Source organism: Amphiura filiformis, chromosome 13 (assembly GCF_039555335.1).
Source record: "Amphiura filiformis chromosome 13, Afil_fr2py, whole genome shotgun sequence".
NCBI classification, from domain to species: Eukaryota; Metazoa; Echinodermata; class Ophiuroidea; order Amphilepidida; family Amphiuridae; genus Amphiura; species Amphiura filiformis.
In genome coordinates this window covers 64861373-64875289 of record NC_092640.1, presented here as the reverse complement: position 1 = coordinate 64875289, position 13917 = coordinate 64861373, and the positions used below count along the sequence as shown (strand labels likewise).

The following is a 13917-nucleotide window of genomic DNA, read 5'->3' as shown; positions in this document are numbered from 1 at the left end:
CGCCCATAATCAGGATATAATAATTTTTCTTTAAAGACTTAAAGCCATATTATAACATTTTTTTAAATAGATTATCATTTATTTTCCATAAAATGTTAGCTTTTACTGTCAGATATGTCCCCTTTTAATTTTGAGCCGAACAAGTGAGGTAAAGCAAAGAAAATTTGAATTTACTACTAACGCCAAAGCATGGTACTCCGGCGGTTGTAATACAGTATGATCCTCTGGCACGTGTGTGTGTCCCGCACGCTGTGTACGTAGGCTGTGTTATGAACAACACATACGCGTTCGACTATTATTTCTATCGTAATAATAAAACGACGGTTCCGGCGGTTTATTCCAAATCACGGATTTTGACAAAACTACAGCACCTAAAGTCTTGATTTTTGCAGAGAATCTTTGTTTACTAAAGTACATTACAATCGTGTAAAAACCTGAATTTAACATTTTTTGAGGGCGTTCTTCTCAGCAAATGTTATAATATGGCTTTAATCGCCGTCCTCTCTTCTTTTGAAACATTTGACTGAGGAGGCTTTGCATTGCGGAGCACCCCTATAATTTCAGCTTTCAAGGCTGCACGATCATTAGCGGAAACATAACTACACGCTTTCTCGGTGGCAACAATGAATTCTTCATTGGGTACATGTTCACAACTTAGCCTTTCTGCAGAAGTTTCTCCTCTGGTTGAGTTATTTCTATGCTTGGACACGACCCACTTTTAAAGACTGGGAATGAGTCTAAGCAACACCGGAAACCAGTCTCAAGTGGATCCGATAACAAGATCAGTCATACCTGATGAAATCCTCCGATGCGTAGGACGAAGTATTGTAGTGAGTTAAAATTTCACTTGGTTTTGTCAAGCATAATATCAGTTCGTTTATTTAACCAACAAACCTAATGAATTTATTCAACGTAATAATATAACAGATAAGAAAAATATAATTGTGTAATAATTTATGGTAATAATTGTGGGGTTTAGAAAGGGTGTATGTTTAGGCCAATGAATCAAACGAATCCAAATGAATGCTGGATGTTCAATTACCGGCAAGTTACACAGCGTGGTGTGTATCACGAATGCAGTACAGTGCAGTCACCTTGGTCTGGGGCGGACATTTTAAAAATGAATTTAGAAGAGCAGCAACGACATCACTTGCATTACATTCCAGATGTTAAATCTACATCATATGCAAAATTTGAGGAAATTCGCACGAGTCCGTTTTATTTTAGGGCCGTATGTAGCCCTATGGGAAGAGTGCCCGTTGAGGGCGCTATAACCCCCATTTTAGGAACAAAAATGTGATTTAAAAAAACGGACTCGTGCGAATTTTCTAAAATTTTCAGAGTATGTAGTATGAACATGTAGAAATATAATCAAGTAGTTGCCCTACCTGCTCTTCTCCGAAAAAATAAAAAGTCCTATACCTCAATGATAATGAAACCTAGGCGTAAATTATTTTATAAGATTCTACATAACTTAATAGAAGTTGGCTAGTTTAAAGTTGGTCACTCATCAAAAACATTTCCCTCTCTGATTTCAGTACCATTCGTAACTTTATATCACCCAGAAACTCTCACCTCACCTCTCTTCACCTCACCTCACCTTACCTCAGGTACCCACGGTTGTTTGATGTATATAGAATTGGCTTCATTGTTAAGAAAATGCAAACTATAGATGGCGCTATTTATCATAAATCTTATTCTTAATTTGCAAGGGGTAGGTAATCAATACCGTCATTTAAACAGGTGGAATAGGTGAAACAAGCACCAAAGAAATTTTATAACCATATTTGATCAAAAAATAAAAGGAATTATTTTTATTAAAAGCCTGAAAGAGTAATTTCCATATCTAAATAGTGCCACCAAACCTGTCATAAATAGATACATTTTATATCCGAAAAAGCTTTAAAAAATGCTGTGAAAGTGAATAATGTTGTAAATAAGGAGAAATTAAAGTTGAAAATGACTCAAAACCATCTTTATACATTAGAGACTTTGCGGAATGAAGTTACTGGAACTTTAACGGCAACTTCAAAAATATCGATTCGATTTCTTGCTCAAATTCATTTCAACGCGAACGTCAGATTGGTTTCTGTACCAACAGCGTCTGGTTGTTTAAACTAGGGAAGTGTATCAATGGGTGATCAAAAAGGGTATGTAAAAGCGACTGCAACAAATTTCTCCCTTTTGTTTGCTGAAGTGGTTTGTTGGTAACACTTATTACACTCGGGGAGCTAGGACCACTTTCTGTGCACCTACCCCCCCCCCCCACACACACAGGACCAAACCAAACCAGAATTTTTAGGTTCCTAAGATGACCCTAAAACATAATCAGGATGTTCCCAAAAATATAAACTGGCCCCAAGGGGCGTAAAAGGTCATCGAACTTTGCATAGGGTCAAAATTTCAAACTTGCTCAAATTGTGTTGAAAACCATTCCAATGTATCCCCTAGTCACAAGGATTCAGAAAGTGTATAGTTTGACCTATCTAGGATGTACCGTTCTTGAGTTATAAACAAAAAGGTCAAAGGTCACGTTTTTGCCTCTATGGGGGTCGAAACATCAAAGTTCTCCGATTTTGCCAAAAGAGGTGTCAAAATGTTCGTTTTGATAAACCAAATCAAATAAAACGGCTCCTAAAGGAAAAGGAGCTTTACACGATAAGACCAAAATCTTACCTTTATTTTCTATAATGAATCTGTTAGCTTTAACGAAAAATTGAAAACATGCACGAAAATTAGCACGTTTTAATTTGCCGTTTTGTGTCAAAAGTGGCAGTGGACAGCAATCAAACAACCCATGTTTTCAAATGTGATCATCTTGAATCCTGCAATTCACGCAGCTGGTATTCGCAATTAAAATACAACTTCTACACATGTTTTACGGAAATCCAAGCAATATTTTCCATAAAAAAGAGGAATAATTGTCCGTAGAACAGGGTTTTCGTTTTTCGTCGTCTTATAATGATTAATTCAATTATCGTCAATAGTTAGTGCTCCCGGAGCACAGCAAAACACGGTCATCAATATGGCTAATATACAGGTACAAGAGGAGCTACAGATACATTTTATTTTACAAAGATAACAAAGTATTGTAATTGCCCTTTTTCACGTCAATGTGTTGCCAGTCTAAAAAGTGGTTTTCCACCTCAATTTGTTGTCAATCTATCACTAACTATTTGTTCTCTCACCCTCTGTCCACAACCATTACTTTTGTTATATTCTATGTATATTTTAGTTAAAATAATTATATACACGGACGTCGGTGTATGTCACTTAGACTGACAACCCAGGCAATAGAATAACCCGGTTGTTATTTGGGAATTATATGAATAACTAAGGTGTTACAACATTACTACGCAGACTGTAATATTTATATCGTATTATATCGTTACCGCATATTGCCGAAAAGCATCCAATTATAAACCGCCCGCATCCTTGTGTTTTATTCTGTCTACAGAGGGCGACTTACCTTATTATAATTTTTTCCTAAACAAAAAAAATAAAATTTGCTTTGGTCGCTACTAAGCACTAAGCGTAAAGCACTTCACTTGCTAGTTAGGAACGGTTTATTGTGATGTGTTATGTTGTCATATTAAGATCTCTCAACATACTTAAATGAAATAGCAACATTTTGCGGTGTAAGGGTTTTTAAGGTCACCAATTTGGTTATTAACTTATGTACAAGAAGAGCTACTGATGTTTTTAAAGTAATAGGAGCTACAGATAAATTTAGTTTTACAAAAATATTAACAAAAAAATAGGATGTTTTTAAACTTTAATTTGTTGCCTTTCTTAACAATATATTGGCCACTTCTGAAAAGTGATAACATGTTCTGTAACAAAGTATTCAATGGCTTTCGCGCCTCAATTTGTTGTCAATCTATCACACACTCCTTAATTGTTCTCTCTCCCTCTGTCTACAACTATTTTTGTCATTTAAGGGCTTTGGTATGAGCGTATGTGGGACATGAGAGCACATCCAACATATCGAATTGCATTCTGAATACGAAGAATGACCTTCTGAGATCAAATAGGTTTGATTTTTTTTAATTCGCGATATAATATTAATTTTATGACAAATTATTGAAATTTGAAATTATTGAAGATATACATTTTTTTAATTGATCGTCGGCTTTTCATCCCAGCTAAAGTACATATCATTAGATTTATAAAATTTGCTTCGAGGACTGTTAAATATCAAAAATATCAATTTTTAATTTTGCCATAAAATTTATCGCGAATTTCAACAACAAAAAAATATTTGATATCAGAGGACATTCTTCATATTCAGAATGCAATTCGATATGGCTGATGTGCCGCATGTCCTATAAAAATACTGCCCAAACGCTCATATCCCACCCCTTAATATACATATATGTAATGCGATCAAGCAAAATCAGTCGGAACTCGGAAATATTGATTTTGAGATATAGCCAAACAAAGAAATATATCCTTTTGTTTCCTGTTGTTTTGGAGACTCTTTAATTGCTAATATCTTTGGAACCGGTTGTTCAATTTCAGTGGGATTTTCTGCAAAATCTAGCTTTGTAAAATGCTCTTTACTATCCTATAAGAAAGTGAAAAAATTTTATTGGCGAGTTCCGACTGATTTTGCCTGATCGCATCACATATTTTATTTAAAAGATATATGCAAGGTCGTTGACTCGGCTAAGTCTATTATACTTCATGTTCGGTATTACTTGTCATGACAGTTAAGATATGGCGGTTTATCTATATAAAGGGTTCACAAAAAATAACTCCCCCCTAAAATTACAAAACATTTCTTTGCATAACTTGACATACATTTCATTGATTTGAAAAATTTAAAAACCTGTGAATAAAGGAATTGTTTTTATCCTCCCAATGTTCTTTCCTTTAAAAATCTTTTTGTTTTGGCCAAAAATAATAACATTTTCCAAAAATGATGCTGTCAGAAAAAGTTGCACTTTTCAACATCCTCATTTATGTCAAAATTAGCTTCAACGAATCATTATTTTGCACTATATGATGGTCGCATTGGTGACTAAGAAATGAGAGACAAAAAGGTGAAAGAAAAGAAAACAATTAAATCAATCGTAACATTGATTTCGATAAAGTTTTTTTACATTGCATTTATGGGATGTTGAAAAGTGCAACATTATTTTAAAGCATCATTTTTGACAAATGTGATTATTTTTGACCAACACAACAGGATTTTGAGAAGGGATAACTTTAGTAGGGTAGCAAAAAGATCCCTCTAATCACATGTTTTTAAATTTTTCAAATCAACAAAATGAATGTCAAGTTATGCATAGAAATGTTTTGTAATTCCTAAATTGATTTTACTATTTTTGAAACACCGGCTCAATAAAACCTTCTAGAAATGCCCCGAATATGTCAATGAATCATTGTTTTATACTGCAAGATGATTGCATGGGTGACTGGGTAATCGTATACATAAAAATACAAGAAACTAAAAACACCATTAAGTCAATCAAAACATTGATATTGGGAATGTTTTCATACATTAAATGTATTGGATGTGGAAAAGTGCAACTTTTTCTGAAAGCATCATTTTTGGAACATGTGATTTTTTTTTGCCAAAATAAAAAGATTTTGTAAAGAAAGAACTTTGGGAGGGTTGGAAAATGATTCCTTTATGCACAGCTTTTTAAATTTTTCAAATCAACGAAATGTATGTCAAGTTGTGAAAAAGAAATGTTTTGTAATTTTAGGGGGGAGTTATTTGTTGTGAACCCTTTATAACGGGGTATATCAACATAAAAAATAGTCACTAATATCATTACTTTTTATAAGCCACTGTGTGAATAGTAAATCACTTTGAAAGGACTTCCCATTGTTTCAATAGTTGCAATCACTTTATAAGTGCTTGTTAAGAAATCTCTGTATACAGCCCCTGGTAATCCCCCGGGTCGTCTCTCCCTGTCGTAATAACATAACCTTCATTGTCTAGTGCGCCCATATGAATCTCATACAGCGCATTTATAGTGTTATTGTGTTGGAACTCCGCTGATATAGCATTGGGATCTCGTGTCATGGGTGGCAGATGAGAAGAGTAGTAGGGGTCCTTGTGTTCGTGATTTTGTTTCCTGAAATCAACAAATGGACGCAAACGATTATTGCTCTACTTTGCATTTTAACATATTAATTAGTTGATAGTTCTTTACAACTAATTAGTTGCTAGTTCTTAATTGCAAACATCGAAGCAGCAATGACGGTTCATTCAAAGGTCGAATAAATTTGGTTCTGGTGCCTTATCAGGTCACACTGCGTCTTAGTGTAGTAACCCTAATTTTGGAATAAATAAAAACATCAATGCGCAAAGCAATTGTAAGCGCAATTATCCCTCGTGATCCGATTATATCATCCAAACACACATAAAGACAAGAAAACAATTGAATATATGAATACAAAAGCCACCCAAGTCCATACTTTGGCCAAATTGAGTTAAGCATGGGAAAGTGTTGCTATACATAGGCCTGTCATATGTATGAAAGAACAACTCAAATTCATCCTCTGTGTCTATTGAGCATGTGAAAAATAGCATGTATGAAAGAATCAACCCAAGTCCATGATTTGAGTCTTGTAACACATTGATTGAAATCCAGTATGTATAAAAGTCCACTTGTAACACATTCATTGCTGGAGAGTGACTTTTGAATAAAAAACGGGTTTAATCAAGGAAAGTGTGGTTTATATTACATGGCAGAATGCTTATCAACATTATACATACCTGTGTGCTTTATTTTGTATTATCTTACTAGTGGTAATTTCATTCCAACATTATTATCTTTGTATATGATTAAAAAAACCACCCAAGTCCAGAATTTAAAATGAACCCCACGAAGTCCCTGAAATGCTAATCGTCATACCTAATACAGTTTAACTCACTCATTTGCACGTACAACTTAGCATATTGACCAGGTAAATCTAACTGAAGGAATTAAAATGATAAACAGGTTTTTTTCTCAAAATCACTTCACATGGACTTGGGTGGGTTTTGGATTTATGTATTCAATTGGTCCGCCAAGGTACACTCCGTGGTGTGCTAATCTTGGTTATATATCTAGCATCCGATGGGTCCGTGGTTCTAAACCGCTCCGGAGAACACACTTTTCCATTCGTCATCTTCCTTCTTCCTTTCTTTTTTCTTTCGTCAAAACGTACCTGAGGCGTTAGGGTTAAATTAATGCCTATATTTTTATCAACATTCTGGAACAGCTTGTATATTTATGTGTGGCTTCGTGAAAATGAAAATAATTTGAACACATGCCCTTCCTTTTACAATATATTGCAATGGCTATTACGGCAAATACCACGATTACTCCAAATCCTGCACCTACAGCAATGACTACAATACTCGTTACAGAATTACCTTGAATTGAAAAGTATCAATAATAATTATTGATACTTTTCAATTAAAGTCCATTTTAATGATATCATGCGACGAACCACTGCAATGTTATTAAATAGTTTAGATCATACAATATTGAGACAAACCGGATTACTACCCGGGATTACTAACACAACAGGTGGAATCGTTAAGGATACCACGTGCGCATTGGCTTACTCCATTTGAGATTCATACACCCCTTTTGGAAGACATGAACATTGTACTTTATCTCTCATACAAGGAGTGTGATTTTGAAATGGAGTTACTGGAATAGGTGACTCCATTTGAAATCCACACCCCAGTGAATTAAGGTCATGTCTTCCATAGGCATGATAGGAGGTCTATGGATTTCAACTGGAAAAGCCCATTCCGAAACTTATTGCTGTTATTATTCGTATACCTTTTGAAATTTCAGTAGACATGGTAGACATCGTAGACATGGTAGAACAACATGGAAATTTTCCAAGCCACGACCCATTGTTGGAAAAAAACAGTGTTTCGTCTCCGATAAGTTGAAATCGTTCCGGACAATATACCGTAATAACATCACCGAATGCGGACAAACTCTTCACTGGATCAACTGAACCATCTTGAGGCCTTTCGATCGGTGGACATCCTGCAGAAATAAACCAAACAAATCTTGCTGTATCGTTTATCTTCCATTTGTCATAATATTACTTGCTAGATAAATGATCCTCATAATATTTGCAATCAAAGGGTTCAAAAAATTCCCCCCCCGCCCTAAAAAATAAATACTTTCTTTGACATAACATACCTTGTATTGATTGGAACAATTTAAAAACTAATGAATAAACAAAATTGTTTACGACCGACCCTCCCAAAGTTCTCCTCTCTTAAAATGATTTTTTTGTGGTCAAAAATATTCACATTTTCTGCTGTCAATTGCTGATGAGTAAGGCCATCGTCAAATACTAAAGTATTGCCCAGAAGTATCGGTGCTGCTATCGGATCCAAAATTGTGTTAGGGCAGTCAATGCACGGCGTTAATTTTCTGAATGTATCCACTGTAGTCTTGGCTTTGGTCTGCTCTTCATTTTCTCTTGTTGTAGTCACATAGTTTTATTGCCTTTGCATTTTTTCAAATATTTGCCTTATTTGCATATATTAGATGTTCGGTTTGCCGCCAGTTCTGTGAGCCACTGTAATGTATTTTACAGATATCTATATAATAAAATATTTCATATTTTATAATCATTGGAATCCAGAATCACCTTAATAGGTCATGTAGGTAGGAAACAGGTTGCTAACTAAATGTTGTGGGACACAAATGGTCAAATTAACTAACAAGTTACATATCAATCTATTATCTATGTACCGGTGTATGCCTTCAACAAATTATGAGCTCACGCCAGCAAATGCTAGTCCCATAGATATGTGTACTATATAAATTCCCTTAATTAGCGACAGCTATGATGGCTAGAATTTGCATTTACCTGATCTTTCTGACAAGGAAAATGTATGTCGACTATCAATTATTAATTTTACGTCTAGCCCTCAAATGAGCAGATATTTAATAAACAGCGATTTTTAAACCGTTCATCAAAATTGTTTGAGAATTACAATGACATAAAGGAACACGTTTAGCCCATTCAACTAAGATCCAGGTGCTTATAGAGAATATTAAATCACAATTCTATAACACAATGCATATGTAAACCTTCTTTATCTGTGTCAATAATAGAATATTGATTTCAAAAGAATTGAATACATTTTGAGTTTGTACTTTACCACTGAGCGATCTAGCGATTGATTTCTAGCCAATCAGATAGGGCTCCTTTTCTTGCGTTCGATGAAATACCAATCGCCCGTCGCTCACCAACGGAGTATGGAAAAATATTTATAATACAGGGTGTTGACACTGTGTGGGGTTGTTAGTTTCAATGTTGTAATATTGGCGCTGATTAAGCTGCTGCCTGCAAATTGCATTGTGTCTGTTCAGGTGTGTTAAATCAATGTAAAGTCTAGCAATTTGATTTGTGGGTCACCATTAGAGTTTGAAATAAACCTCCCTTCATCTCATTCACCAACAAAGAAACATATTGACAGCAGGTTATGCTGCATTTAAGGTTACACGAAGAAACGTATAAAAAACGTATAAAAGACGTATAAAGTTGTTCTCTAAAACCGCGTTTTCTCAGCAATCAAATATCGCAGTGAGTCAAATGTTGGTGCATGGATGTATCTTAACATTATTTTTGTGTGTTTATACACATTTTTAGAATCCGTTAGAAAATGCTTCGTTTAAATCATTTTTACGCACCATGTTCACAAGATCAAAAACACGTTCCATGCAGTTTTTTCAAATATTCGCTCCGTATAAAACTACGCCGAGTGATTGTTTTCTCCTTTTTTGTATTGTACTACAAATCGACCAAAGAAATAATGTTGCCATGGGGAAGAACCAAAAACAGTACCGATTAAATTTTATTAGCCCGTTTTTGGGAACAATTTTCGTGAATCTTGTACCACAAAACACTGTTATGTTACATTATCGATATCTGGATTGTGGAATATTAATTTTGATTTCTAACTGCCTACATTATTTCTCAAAAGTATGTCGATTCCTTAACCATTTGAATTTCACTCCAAATTTAAGCTACTTTTGCAAAAATCGAGGTTTTTCGCCATCGATACCTCCGACATTTACAGCGGTGATGAGATTGTTTATCATAAGAGCCTGGTATGCACTATTCCATAATAGTCAGTTTGAGATCAATCGATTTCACAGATCACTCAGTAGCTCAATCGGTTAGCGCGCTGGACTCACGTTCGACTATATAATACTATAGTTTTGAGCTGGAAAACTTTGGTACGTGTGGTCCATTCCATCTATTTTATTTAATTTTTCTCTCACTTTTTTCTTTTTTCTTGTTCGTTTCTTTCTTTTTGACTGCAGCGATTGATTGTTTTTGCCCGGGTTTTTTTTCATTATATAATTCAGGGATTTTTAGGCTATACTACGCTAATAGGCCCGGCCTATGAATATATTTTTACAAATTAGATTAACAAAATATTGGTTGTTGGTTTTGTTACTGTTGTTGTAGTTATTGTTGTAGGCCTATATATATATTGCATAATCAGGGTATATATATAGGCATACTAGGCCTATTATAGCCTATAGAAGCATTGATTTATTTCACGACAGATATCATCCAGGATAATTTAGAAAATCCAAAGAAAAATTGCCGAAAACGGCTGCCCACAATCACCCCCCCCATCAGCCCATATGGTCCTATCATGGTCGCCCCTTCCCTATCCCTGCAACATAATGACTCACGAGCCGCGGTTTGTCCGTAGCCCTAGGTCAGATTGATACACTATTGAACGCGTGAGTTCATTCTTTTCTGCATGGCTGTTTCCATTATTAACTTACGCCCCTCTGGAATCAAGCCTTGAAAATCAATTGTGTTTAACCTTAAACTACAAGTACTATTAAGGCAGTGGTGTAGCGTGGGTCTTCAGATGGGGGGGGGTGCATCGACCAAGGTTGGGTGGGCACAAGCCGTTTTTTGGCAGTTTTCCTATGGGATTTTTTTTATTTTGCGATCGATGGGGGGGCACGTGCCCCCGTGCCCCTATGACGCTACGCCACTGTATTAAGGGTACTTTCTCTTTTTGGATGAAATTTTTGGCGGGAAATGATCCCGCCAAAATATTAAAGTAATATTTTTCCACAACTAAATATCATAGTCATGAAATTAATGATTCATCTGGTAGCTTAGATCATAACCTTCATATATCATGTATACTTAGCTGCAATTATCCCAGATAGTTCTTGATTTGTTTTTACAGAGTCTTGAATTGTCGAGGTTTTTAATCCAAAAAAATGCACTCGGGTGTATTTTAAAACTTGAGGCATAACTCTTCTCAAATTAGCGGCCCAAAATGATAATTTATTATACACGCGTGTAGCAAACCCCATTGGGAATAATTGGACGTTGCTTACGGAGCCTATATTTGAATCGATTTTATTTCACAATATTTCTTGGGTGAGAATTTTGACCTGACATTTTTTTCGGATTTCCTATTCGGATTTGATAAATATGTGATATTTTGAATAAATAATGAGTACGCTTACCTTTCTGCAATACTTCCTGATACCATTGGGCATCTACTGCAGTCAACATTTTAGCTGAAAACAGTCCCTTCCTATCATTTTTGAACAAAATATGGTTCAAAATTACGTACACAACGCGTATATACTGGCACAGCGGGTAATGAAGAGAGCTATTTACGGTGGGGTATCTATTGCAAGCTATTAGGGTATAGTATATCTTCCCGCAAGTGACCAGATGTGTCAAGCAGATGCATGTAAGGGCGGTATATTCAAATGGTATTGTCTGGATCATTGAGTATCGATCGCGCAAGTATACATGTATGTGCGTGGTCGCTCCCCAGATTTTGACGTGAATTACAATGACGTCGCGAATGACCCAGCGTTTTCATTTTATTATTACAAAATTAATCGTCGTTTATCACGAGTCCTAAGAATATTATACCAGTTCAATTCATCAAAATTAATTTGTATTAAATGAAAAATAAACAGACAAGTAGAGTCATATGTCTTTCTGTGACTATATTGCTACCAAAATCTGATTTTCAATACACTAGAAACGTGTTGATATGTGGCACAGTAGGCATCTTTAGCATTCATAGTGCCTTGGCAGTTATTCGAACCCGGTGTAAATTTTAGTATTTTTTATTCTTTTTACTAATGCGCTGTGCCGTTTTTCAAACACGGCCCTGAATGAAATTGATGGGCAACACCCTTAAACTAAACATTTATTAACTTACAGCTTACAGCTACGGTAGTAACCACCAACACACGCAGCAAAGATTGAATCCTCTTCATCATTTCACTTAGCAATGTCTACATTTGTAGATAAGGGCTAAGAGCAATTCACAAGACTTTGCCAATGACATACATTCGACTGGTGGTATGTACACATAGTCTACCATTTTTGGTCTTTGGTATTATATGGTTGCATAGCTAACTTAGTCATAACATGGCATGGATCATCGATTTCATTCACAATCACTAAACTTGACATGCCTTTGCCTTTTACCTACATGTACAATTAAACAATTTCCAACGGTTTTCAAGTTCAGACTCACCAGCTGAAGTTAATTATATTATCCCACTCTAATTTATGTACTTTTGTTATGTAAAGCTTGCTTAATTATTATTGCGTTGTGTAAAATAATAATGCAACAAATAAGAAAAAATATAATTGTGTAAGAATTTATGGTAATAATTGTGGGGTTTAGAAGAGAAGTGGTGTAAGTGTATGATACAGTGAAAAACGGATAGAATTCTTTAAAAGGGCATATCTTCAAAAGTTATGAGCCGATTGAAATGATTGTTTCGGTTCATTAAAGCTAACGGGTAAAGGTTTCTTTACATACCAACATATACTTGATCAACTTTTTCTAAAATAGGAGAAAAAAAGAGGGCGCAATGGGGGCCTCTTTTTTGGGACACCCTGTATATTAGTAAATTGTGATATTACAATTCATATGTATATCAATATCATGAGAAATGTTAGGCCTAAAAAATGAATAAATAATTTGAGCTTAGAATTTCATCGTGATCATCTGAGACTAGCATATAAACGTCCACAAACTCATGTATCTGATTTCCCTGTGCGATATCAGTTGGATGAAATATTACAAAGCAAACGCATAGTAACAATACTGTGTTGGCTTTGTTTCCGAAATGAGAACAATAGTCTGCATGTTGTTATGCAGCATTGTTATGGTAAATAATAGTACAACTTAATGTTGCTAATGTCAAACTTGTCACACAAGTAAATGAGAGCATGATATAGTGTCCGTTTTATTTACCTACGTCCTCAGCCAAACGGGGGAAGAACACGTACGAGGCTGAACTTTACCCACACAATTTCTCCTTTTCAGGAGAAATACGCATAAAAAATTGCAACGAGTGTCAACTTGTAATGTAATAATTATTCTCTTCGAATAGAGATAAACTTGTTTTTGCAATAGACCTGACCTTTAATTTGCACTATAATTAAGTTACGCAGGGCAAAACACTGAGACGTTTACTATATGTTCTTGTTATTTTATATAATTACTTTATTAAAAGATGTAGCCTACTCTTTGCACACTTTTGTTAAATTTGAAAGTTTTGTCGTATATAAGAGGCAATAGGTGATCCCAAAACGGCACTGATTGAGCTCATCACATTTTTATTTACTGACCACCGTACACATGTAAGTCGTTAGCTATTTCGCTTTGGTACACGTCAGATCTGGAGTTTCACGGTGTAGTTTTACTGGAATCAGACGCGGTAGCGCCAATTATTTGCATATACCAATTCTATAAACAATGTAGTTTTTTACTTTCTACAAACGATCATGCAGCTACCAATGATTGTTATCTATTGCAGAAGACAATATATTCCCGTCGTTGTCAACCGTTTACTTTGTTTGTTTTTTGAGTTTGAGTGCTGGCATGAGCACACGTACAAGTCCTTCATAAAG

At 35.3% G+C, this 13917-nt stretch overlaps 1 long non-coding RNA gene across 1 annotated transcript; it reads right to left on the bottom strand.

Moving 5' to 3' along the window:
• Nucleotides 1-5618: 5618 nt before the first annotated feature.
• LOC140167365 (uncharacterized) lies at nt 5619-12333 on the bottom strand. The gene is made up of 3 exons (XR_011861051.1): nt 12209-12333; nt 7794-8009; nt 5619-6089 (listed from the first exon to the last, which is right to left on the bottom strand). It is a non-coding gene; the product is annotated as an uncharacterized lncRNA (long non-coding RNA).
• Nucleotides 12334-13917: the final 1584 nt, after the last annotated feature.